Source organism: Rhineura floridana, chromosome 22 (assembly GCF_030035675.1).
Source record: "Rhineura floridana isolate rRhiFlo1 chromosome 22, rRhiFlo1.hap2, whole genome shotgun sequence".
In the NCBI taxonomy this organism is placed as follows: Eukaryota; Metazoa; Chordata; class Lepidosauria; order Squamata; family Rhineuridae; genus Rhineura; species Rhineura floridana.
Window position 1 is genome coordinate 15,589,040 of NC_084501.1, and position 11,716 is coordinate 15,600,755.

The following is an 11,716-nucleotide window of genomic DNA, read 5'->3' on the forward strand; positions in this document are numbered from 1 at the left end:
TCTGGCCCGCTTGCACTGGCTACCAATATGCTTCCGGGCCAGATTGAAAGTGCTGGTATTGACTTATAAAGCCCTGTACGGCGTGGGCCCACAATACTTGTCGGAACGCCTCTCCCGCTATGAACCGGCCCGTACACTACGTTCTGCTACAAAGGCCCTCCTCTGGGTTCCAACTCACACTGAGGCCCGGAGGGTTGTGACAAGATCTAGGGCCTTCTCAGTGGTGGCCCCCGAATTGTGGAATAGTCTCCCCGAGGAGGTCCGCTTGGCGCCGACATTGTCATCTTTTCAGCGCCAAGTTAAAACCTTCCTCTTTCCCAAAGCATTTTAATTGTACTTTTTAACTTAATATAACTTAATTGGATTTTTGCACTGTATTGTTTTTCTTATTGTATTTATTGTATTTTTCTGCTGTTCACTGCCCAGAGAGCTATTGCTAGTCGGGTGGGATATAAGCCTAATAAATAAATAAATAAATAAATAAATAATAAATAAATAAATAATATAGACTTCTGCTATTGTTAGGGATGGAAGAATGCGACAGTTTAAGTTCTCTCATTTTTAAAATATTTTTTAACCTTAAATTCAGTTCTCCGCATTTCTGCAGCAATTTGCAATCTGTTTATTATTATTTTTTAAAAAAATATCCTCATGAAAACTGCCTACAAAAATGTGTTTATTAGGAGACATTTGCACTAAAATGCTGGAGGATTTCCATGAGGTAAATTGTTGCAGTAATGTGGAGAACTGAATTTAAGGTTAAACCCTTTTTTCAAACCCTGAGTCAATGCTAGATTAGATCAGAGTTCTGGAACTTATCTAAGAAGGTGCTCAGTCTTGAATCATCTTTTCTAATTTGTAAGCAAGCGTCATTAGGATTTGGGATTCCAGCCACTCAGACCTCAGATGAAGTCTTTTGATATCATTGCACCTATATTGTTTCATTTGTATCTAATGGAAGTTGGTCCATTAGGGTAAATGGGGTGCTGCCCCACTAACCTCAATGGGCCCCCCATCTGCCTGCCTTCTTACTTACATCCAGTCCAAAGGGTGGCCATGACTGTCAACTTCCTCTTCCTTAGTCTCAGTGTTGCCATTATAGAGCTTAGTAGGAAGCAGTATGGGGCAAAATTAAGATAAGTTAGCTCTGCCAATCATTGGTTCTGGTTCTGCCCACTGTTGGGCTTCTTGCCTTCTGCCCCACCAGTCCCAATGGGCACCAGCCTCCATGGTTTGTATCTGTCCACCACAAAACAGAGTTCAATGGATGAACCTGACCGTGTTAAGCAGGTAAAGAGGACTAAATTCAGTTGAATGAATCAGAAGCTCTTGCCCCCCCCACACACACACTTATATATAGCTCCATCCACTTTCCCCTTTGGAAATGAGGCACCTCTATGGAATGGAGGAGTCTTCATTAACCATCAGGTCTCATGTCCCTCCACTGTCCATCCGACTTGCACTCATTGACCTACTCCACATCTCTCATTAAAAAACAGCGTCTTCATATTGTGGATGATTCAAGCCATATTCAGGTCAGAGCACAGTAATTCTCACTTGTCACCAGAAGGCAATCAGTGGACTATTTTTTTTAAAAAAAATAAGGACATTGGAAGAACATTGTTGTTAAGAGACCTACAGCATCATCCTATATGTATCTATGCAGAAGTCTGTCCCACTGAGTTCAACAAGGCTTACTCTTGAATAAGGATGTCAGTGAAATACAAAGGAAACAGAGACAGGAGTGGAAATAGCCAGTGTTTGCTTATTCATCCTATATCCAGAAAGGAAAGCAATCCAGTGAATGCAATAGGTATTTGTTGTTGCTTTCAGTGCACAAACGATAATAATTGATTACTGCTCCCTCCTCCGTTTCTGAACAAACTCCAAGGGCAGCCCACCATAGAACACATTACAGTAATCTAGCATGCAAGTCACCCAAGCCTGAGTGATGGTAGCCAGAATACAAGGCCATTGCCTCCGCACCTGCAAAGTAGACTCATGAGACAAAGATTGGTAGAATGGTTATATTTATTAATGGAACACAACTGGAGGAACTGCAAAACAAATTAGCTAGATTCAGAAAGTACGGGAAGGTGAGGATTTATTTAACCTGGTAGGTTAGATGGCCCCTGGGCATATGATTCAGCCACATTCTGTGGCTCTCCAATAAAGGGTGGGGAGTAAATTACTTCCTTTCTGCTAGGTGAGCCTTGGGTACGAACCCAGCATGTGCACCCAGGCCCCCAAGCAGGGCCGGCTCCAGGAATGCTGGGGCCCTTGGGCATCAGCTTGCCCTGGGCCCAGGCGTGTGTGCGTGTTTGCTTTTGCGTTCGCATTTGCTTTCGCACGCAGCCCACTCCCACCCCCACCTACCTATCTGCTGTCTTTTACCGTTGCCCTTAACAAAGATGGCGGCTGCAGTTTCCCTAAGGGGCTGAAGCCTCTGCCACCATCTTAGTTGATGGCATCAACTGCCATCAACTAAGATGGCAGCAGGGGCTTCAGTACCTTAGGGAAACCGCGGCCGCCATCTTTGTTAAGGGCAACAGTAAAAGACAGCAGACAGGTAAGTGAGGAGACATGGGGGATGTGGGGGGGCACGGATCATGGAAGGGGAGCGGAGGGGCTGGGGCCCCCTGTAGCTCCAGGGACCATCAGGCCAGTGCCCAACCTGGCCACCCTTTAGAACCGTCCCTGCCCCCAAGGATGGCTGTATCTCAGTTCTTATATTGTTTCAAAAAGTGCCGGTTTGATAAATTTGGCTTTCAGTGTGAACAGAATCAAATCTACCCCTGCATCCCTAATGTTGAGTGAAACTAATTCACTCATCCCTAATGCTGAGTAAACACACAATTCAAAGCAGCAGAAACACCTATGTTTTACTTAGAGTAGATCCATTGACATGAGTTACTCAGGGTGACTCATTTCAATGGGTCTATTCTGAGTAGAACTAACATTGGATGCAGACCACTAACTACAAGCCAGAATAGACACAGTTTAAAGGCACCACAGTTTAAAACCACACATATGAAATTGGTTGGCATGCCCTATGCTTAGGGATGGGAGAGAAATTCATCTGGTTTGCCTTTTGATGTGACTCTGTCCAATATGCCAGCCAAGACACAACTACCCTTTTAAATTCACACTTCTCCACACATTGTGATGCAGTTTCCCAACCAAACATGGGCAGGCAAGTACTTGTGCTAGTGAAAAGTGCATGCAAAACTGCCTATATTCGTGAAAATGGCCTACAAAGGTTAATTTTATTGAGGGAAATTCATGCAAAAATGTGCACATTGTGCAAAATGGCCTATAAAATGCCAGGGTGGTTTAACAGTCAGCCTCATTCCCAGAGAATTCTGGGAACTGGAGCTCTGTGACATGAATAAAGCTCTTCTAACAACTCTCAGTACCTTTCACAAACTATACTTTCCAAGATTCTTTGGGGGAAGCCATGACTGTGTGAAGTGGAATAAATTTCTGGTCCGGACATGGCCGAAGATTCCAATGTAGTAACATTGATGTTCTTCCAGTGTCTGGCAATGATAGCCCTTGCTGGAAATAACAAGGGGGGGGGGGAATCCACTAACTCATGTGGACATAAGGCAAATGCAGAGCTTGGAAGAGTTACTTTTTTGAACTACAACTCCCATCAGCCCCAGCCAGCATGGCCACTGGATTGGCCTGTTGGGAGCTGTAGTTCAAAAAAGTAACTTTTCCAAGCTCTGGGCAAATGGAACTAAAGATTGAAAAAATGAGAGAGAACCGAAAGTTGACTGTTTTCAGCCACCATTAGTTGCATGTTCTTGTGTCTCATATTTTGGCTTGTCAGGGCTGATGCACCGTATCTCATTATAGTTGATGGCATTGAGAGCCATCCATGGTGTAGTGGTTAGAGTGTCACACTTGGACTTGGGAGATCTGGGTGGTAATCCTGCTCAGCCATAAAGCTCCCTGGGGTGAGCTTGAGCCAATCATTGCCACTCTGACTAAATACTAACAACAACAACAACAACAACAATATCCCTCCCTTCCTCCCAGAAGTAGCCAGGGTGGCAAACAAGTATTAAAACACTAAACACATCTTTAAAGCGTCTTAAAAAAAAACTTTAAAAAATCTGAAAAAATATAATTATAAAAAATTTTTTTGAAACCATCTTTAAAATAAACCCAGCACAGATGTGGACTGCAATAAGGCCTTCACTTAAAGAGGAAGGTCTTCAGTAGGCACCAAAAAGATAACAGAGAATGCACATATTTAAGGGGAGGGAATTCCAAAGTGTAGCTGTCAAAGCACTAAATGTCCGCTAAACTATCTCACAGGGTTGTTGTGAGGATATCATGGAGACGAGGGAAACTATGTACACCAACTTCAGCTCCTTGAGGAAAAAGTGGGATAGACATATCAATAAATAAACAACAGTGTGGTGTAGTGGTTAGAGTGTTGGACTACAACCTGGGAGACCTGAGTTCAAATCCCCACATAGCCATGAAGCTCACTGGGTGACCTTGGGACACTCACTGCCTCTCAGGAAGGCAATGGTAAACCCCCTCTGAATACCGCTTACCATGAAAACCCTCTTCATAGGGTCACCATAAGTCGGAATTGACTTGAAGGCTGTACATTTACATTTACATCGACTTCCATAATTGTTATGTGCCTTCAAGCTGATTCTGACTTATGGCGATCCTATGAATCAGCAACCTCCAAAAGCATCTGTTGTGAACCACCTTGGTCAGATCTTGTAAGTTCAGGTCTGTGGCTTCCTTTATGGAATCAATCCATCTCTTGTTTGGCCTTCCTCTTTTTCTACTCCCTTCTGTTTTCCCCAGCATTATTGTCTTTTCTAGTGAATCAGGTCTTCTCATGTTGTGTCAAGTATGATAACCTCAGTTTCATCATTTTAGCTTCTAATGATAGTTCCAGTTTAATTTGTTCTAACACCCAATTATTTGTCTTTTTCGCAGTCCGTGGTATGCGCAAAGCTCTCCTCCAACACCACATTTCAAATGAGTAGATTTTTCTCTTATCTGCTTTTTTCACTGTCCAACTTTCACATCCGTACATAGAGATCGGGAATACCATGGTCTGAATGATCCTGACTTTGGTGTTCAGTGATACATCTTTGCATTTCGGGACCTTTTCTAGTTCTCTCGTAGTTCTCTCATATATACATATCGTCCTCTGGCAATAGAAGTCAGATGGGCGAAGTAAACAGACACCAGTGGCTCCTTGGGTAATAATTATATAGGATCACTGTGACAGATGCTGTTAATGGTTAAAGAGCCCCAGAGTTTCCCAGTTCAAAATGAATCTTCCATGTGGGCGCTGGTCTGTAGACTGTGTTCCTGTAGGGATGTTGACCTCTTTCATCATATATAAGACTAAAACATTTCATAATGAGAGACGTGATTTGAATTAAACCCAACGACTAGCAGTAGAGGTCAGATGGACTAAGCCAGTAGAAGATGGTGGCCCTTTTGGGAGCTAATTATAGTCATTAGCCAGGGGGGAGGTCACTGTGACGGAAGCACTTAACAATGAACCCTGCAATGATACTTATTTTTAAATGATTCCTTCATGTGTGTCCTGGGCAGAAGAATGACATGGCTTTGCAGAAAGGGATTTAATAAAATGCAAGGGATGCACACTCAACCAAACTGGATGGTGGTGCATCTGGAAAGCATTTAGCTGTCTGGTTAATGAAGGTTTTGCCGTTCCACGGTGGTGCCTCACTTCCTAAGGGGAGGGAGCACAGGGCTGTATAAAAGGTCTCTGAGTCTGGTGACTCCCTCTTTCACTCCTCTGGGTTTATTGCCTAAAACAGTTGACTTCTCTCTGCTTAAGGTAAGACCAATCCCATAGGGACAGAGGAATCTGCCTTATACTGAAGTGGACCATTGGTCCATCTAGCTCAGTACTGTCTACACTGACTGGCAGCAGCTCTCCAGGTCTTCAGGCAAAGAGTTTCTCCCACACTGGGAATTGAACTTGGGACCTTCTGCGTGCAATGCAAATACTCTACCACTGAGCTACAGTCCTCACCGTAGAGTTATTTAATTTGTTCAGTTAATAATGGGGATTTTTTTCCCAAAACCAAGTGTGGTATCAAACGAAGATCTACTTAGAGGAAAGCCATTGAAATGAATGGACATAAGTCAGTCATGTTAATCAATTTCAGTAGGTCTAAGTAAGAGGTTAGACCCTCCGTGGCGCAGAGTGGTAAGCGGTGGTAACACAGCCGAAAGCTCTGTTCATGGCCAGAGTTCGATTCCAACGGAAGGAGGAAGTTAAATCTCCAGTAAAAGGGGTCGAGGTCCACTCAGACTTCCATCCATCCGCAGTCAGTAAAATGAGTACCCGGCATATGCTGGGGAGTAAAGAAAGGTTGGGGAAGGAACTGGCAATCCCACCCCATATATACGGTCTGCCTAGCAAACGTCGCAAGACATCACCCTAAGAGTCGGAAACAACTCGCACTATAAGTGCAGGGACACCTTTACCTTAAGTTAGAGGTTAGGGTCTCAGATTGTTGTATCCAGTGTTAGTTCTATTCAGAGTAGGTCCATTAAAATTAATGGGCATGACTCACTCATCTCTCAAAACTATACTGTTTAGACAGGCCTTTGCAGTCTAAATTTTCTTTTTTTAACCAATCTTATTTATTAATGCTTGATTTTCTTTGTTAATGATCTTTTCGTGGTGTTTTTTCAACTGATTTTATTTGTATATGTTGTGTTCCACCTTGATATAATCTTATGAGAGTGTGGACTAGAAATAAACAAACAAACAGTCTCCTAATTTCAGTGATTCTATGCTGAACTGTTTATTCATTAAAATAATTCTATACTGCAATTTCATAAAAAATGAAAAAGTTGACAACAATTAGAACATGATAAAAAGCCCACAAAAATTAACTATTAGCTGGCCAGCTTCATTGGATGCAATGCTAAATTTCAAATGTTGCAGAACAGCTTAAAATATAAAGGGCAAAGGGTACAACAGACTCTAAGACAAATTATTATTCTGATATGACAAAAATATACTTACAGGCTGTCATATCGAGTTTATAAATCTAACTCAAAAAATCTGTAACATAGTTTTTGTATATGCTGTGTAAAAAATCATAAAGTATTTCCATTTAAAGGTGTTCCATAAGCAAATAGGCTTATTGCAAGCTATGTTTTTGCATCTAAAGCTAATACTTACTCAGAATTAATCCCCTGACCTGGAGTAGACTCTACTCAGAGTAGATGCACTAAGGAATGTAAGTTAATTTCAGTGGGTCTTCTCTGTGTACAGTGGTGGCTGATACCCATTGGAATTGGTAGAGAGGAAGACAGGAGGTAGAGCCAGAGCCCATGGCAGGCAGAGCCAGCTAAGTCTAGTTTTGTTGCTGTCCTTTCCTCTGCTGAGTTTTGCAACATTAAGACCCAGCTGATAGGTAGCACTGCCTTCTGGAGAGTGGTATGACAATGGAACTACTTACCAAGTGAGGTGGTAAGATCTGCAACCCTGGAGGCCTTCAAGAGGCAGCTAGACAGCCACCTGTCGGGTAGGCTTTAATTTGGATTCCTGCATTGAGCAGAGGGTTGGACTAGATGGCCTTATAGGGCCCTTCTAACTCTACTATACTGTGATTCTATGATTGGTTGTAAGTAAGAAGGTAGACAGATGAAGCTTGGCTGACAGCAGATTGAGGTTGGTGGGGCAGTGCCCCATGTGCTCTAATGGACCAACATCCTCTGTCTGTTTATGAGTAGCGTTGGACACGACTCAATGTGTTTTAGAAGAAACAAACACTCCGTCTGAGATAATGCTGTTCTGCTGCCACAAATGGGATACAAGTTGAAACAGTGAGCACATTCCAGATCTACCTTCAGCTATCCATCCTTAAGGGTCAGTTCCATTTTTCCTTTCCGGTACCTGAGAGTAACCTTTGCCCTCTGGGATAAAAATGTCCAAGGAGGGTATTGTGGAAGAATGTGGTGCATTTCAGAAGCTTCCGGCCCACCATCAACATGGAGAAATCACAGTCTAAGCTGTTTTAGACAAGGCTAGCTGAATTAAAATGCTCAGCTAAAATAAGACATGTAACTAAAATAAATTATGCATCTAGCTAGCTCACTAGCTAGCTAGTTAGCTACCTAATTTCTGCAGTCTTTGCCTTCTCTTCAACAAGATGAGTTGTGCTTTTTATGGTTCATCTGATGACTCGATGATCATCTGTTGCATCCCTTCCAGCAACAACAGCAGCTCCTGCTGCCCCCTTGTGGCTGTGCTCCATGCTGCTGCGCCCCCAGCTGCTATGCCCCTTGCTGCAGCCCCAAGGCTTGTTGCTCCCCTGGCTACTGTCAGACCAAGTGCTACAAGGGATGCTGCTAAAGAAACTCCAGAATTACAAGCAAGTCTAGAACCTTCTAGAAGGCAGAAGAACGTCCCCACCAGCACCAGCACCATAGGTTTTCTCTATATCATCTCACTACTGTGAATTAACTACTGGAGGGGGCAGCCCTAAGCACATTTTCCAGTGAGTGAGCTCCTTTGAGCTCAGTGGGAGAAGTTGACATGCCTTGCACCACAAAGCTTCGAAGCACCCTCCTTCACTCCGTTGATGGATTCCTCTCTTCTTTCATCCAACAAAATATAAGTGAAGGTTGGACAGATGGTGTTTCCATATTCTTCTTGGTGCCCAGGGTCCTTCCTTGCATTTTATGTATTCTCCAATAAAGATTTATAATCATGGAAGCTGGTCTTGTTATTTCATTAAGCTTTTATTGTAATCACGAGCATTTCATACAAGTATATTTCTATAGAACGACAGGCTGGAGGAATTAATTTGCCTTGTTTCTTAGTGTGGTGGTGTTGAAGATGCTGGCATCATCAGGCCTACCTCCACTGGCTCCTGGACCTTCTGCTGTTGCCTCTCTGTCCCTCTCTGTCATTCCAACATGGCCAGACCTTAGTTCCTTCTCCATCTCTTTCCAGCCTTCTGGAATGGTGTCGATATGCCGACTCTTGCAGTGTAACACTTTGGACCACCCTTCTTCCCTCCAATGTTATTTTTTTCCCCCTCTTCTTCTTTTCAGCCAACCAAAGTGTCAGTGAAAGTTGGGTAGATGTTGTCCCCATATTCTTCTTGGTGTCCAGGATCCTTTCTAGTGTTCTAAGTATTCTCCAATAAAGATCTATAATCATGGAAGTTGGTCTTTCTGGTTTTTTGTTAAGCTTTTATTACAAAGTTACTACATTCCATACGACTTGTATTTCCATAGAATGACTGGCCAGAGAAACTGACATGCCTTGTTGCTAAATGTTTCAGTGTGGAAGGAAGTTGGCACCATCAGGTCCACCTACACTTGCTCCTGGAGTGTCTGGAGCCGCCTTTCTGAGTCCTGTTGCTCTGTCAGACCATTGTACATATAGCCCAATGTTGTCCACACCAGCAACTCTTCGGGGATTCAGACAGGAGTCTCTCCCAGCCAGGGGTGTAATGATCCAGAGTCTTGGGAGTTCTTAAACCCTTTATTTTTGGGGGACCAGGGTCCCAGCAGGGTCCCTATGTCTCTAGGCTCCTACAAGCCAATCAGCATGAAAAGGGAGTGTGTTAGCCACTGAGAAGAGTCTTCTAACATGCTTCCTTGTCCTTTCCTGCTGATTGGAGCCAAACAGAGTGAAAGAACATGAGTCAGCCACTGAGAACAATCTTTTGAGTAGCTAACATTCTCCCCTTTTGTGCTGATTGGCTCCTAAGGATGTCGGTTGTAGGAGAAGACATGACCTCTTTCCCAACCCAAAAAAGGGGAGGTTGCCTGTGAAGGGACCCTGTACTTTTAAATTTGCCATTACATTACCACTCCCAGCCCTAACTGTAGATGCCCAGGGTTTAACCTGGGCCTTTCAGCATGCAAAGCATCAAGGCAGAAAAAGGCTGCATTCAGACATGGGGAGTTAGTTTTATGGATTATAGTGCTTCTGTCCTGATTTCTATAATCCCCTTCACATCAGGAATCGCGGCTTTTTTGGACAATATACCAGCATTTTGCACAAATGTCTTTCACACTGCTGCAATGAACAACAGCCTAGAACTCACAAATGGAAATGGCCAGTGATAGTAGAGATCTTGGAGCCTTCTGCTTGGAAAATGTGTGGCCACTCCCGAAAAAAGGCATTCTGTCCTATACTTTATTTGAACTTTTTGAGTACGATTCTGTATCCAGCTGTGGATCCACCTGTTAACTGGATGAAAAAATTATCATGTGGATCCCCAGTTGGCTACAGAATCATACTGAAAGAGTGCTTATCTGGTTCCTTCTCAAACTGGGAGGAGGGTTCGGTTCTGGGCCCAGTACACATCAACAGTTTTTATTAATTTTTATTTGATTAATGACTTGGATGTGGAGGTGCAGGGAATGCTTATCAAATTTGCAGATGATACAAAATTAGGAGGGATAGCTAATAGCCTGGAAGACAGAAACAAAACTCAAAGGGATCTTGAGGGGCTGGAGCATTGGGCTGAAAGCAACAGAATGAAATTCAACAGGGATAAGTGCAAAGTTCTAAACCTAGGAAAAAACAACCAAATGCACAGTTATACTACTTGTGAGAAGGATCTTGGGACTGTTGTTGATCATAAGCTGAATATGAGTGAACAGTGCAATGTGGCTGCAAAAAGGGCAAATGCTATGTTAGGCTGCATTAACAGAAGTATAGCTTCCAAATCACGTGAAGTATTGGTTTCCCTCTATTTGGCACTGGTTAGGCCTCATCTTGAGTACTGCATCTAGTTCTGTACACCACACTTTAAGAAGGTTGTCTTTAAGAAGAAGAGGTTCAGAGGAGGGCAGCAAGGATGATCAGGGGACTAGAAACAAAGTGCTATGAGGAGAGATTGAAATAACAGCATGGTTAGCCTCGAGAAGAGAAGAGGGGGGAAATATGATGGCATTCTTCAAGTACTTGAAAGGTTGTCACACAGAGGAGGGCCAGGATCTCTTCTTGATGGTCCCAGAGTGCAGGACATGGAATAATCGGCTCAAGTTGCAGGAAGCCAGATTTTGACTGAACATCAGGAAAAACTTCCTAACTGTTAGAGCTGTACGACAATGGAACCAATGACCTAGGGAGGTGGTGGGCTCTCCAAAACTGGAGGCCTTCAAGAGGCAACTGGACAGCCACCTGTTGGGGATGCTTTAATTTGGATTCCTGCATTGAGCAGGGGGTTGGACTCGATGTCTTTATAGGCCCCTTCCAACTCTTATGATTGTAAGATTCTATGTAAATAGCTCTATGCAGCTGCCATGCAGTGAGTCATACCATTAAGTGACCCATCAAGCTGATTATTGTCTATACCAGGCATAAGGAATCTGTGCCTCTCTAGGCATTGTTGGGTTACCACTCCTATCCTCCCTATTAACCATACTGCCCAGGACTGATGGGAGTTGGAGTCCAACAACATCTGGAGGGCATGAGGCTGGTGAAGGTTGCTGTAGATGTTGCTGGACTCCCCTCCCCATCATCTATGATGTTTGGCTACACTGTCTGAGGCTGATGGGAGTCGGAGTCCTTCAACATTGCATTCCTGCATTGAGCAGAGGGTTGGACTCAACACCCTTATAGACCCCTTCCAACTACTCTGTTCTATGCTTCTATGAACATCTGTAGGGCACAAGGTGGTGAAAGATACTCTGTATTCTAGATGTTACTTGACCA

At 43.5% G+C, this 11,716-nt stretch overlaps 1 long non-coding RNA gene across 1 annotated transcript; it reads left to right on the top strand.

The window, feature by feature from the left end:
* The first annotated feature begins 5,679 nt into the window (after nucleotides 1–5,679).
* On the top strand, nucleotides 5,680–8,752 carry LOC133375082 (uncharacterized). Its single transcript, XR_009760067.1, has 2 exons — nucleotides 5,680–5,851; nucleotides 7,768–8,752. It is a non-coding gene; the product is annotated as an uncharacterized LOC133375082 (long non-coding RNA).
* The last annotated feature ends 2,964 nt before the right edge of the window (nucleotides 8,753–11,716 follow it).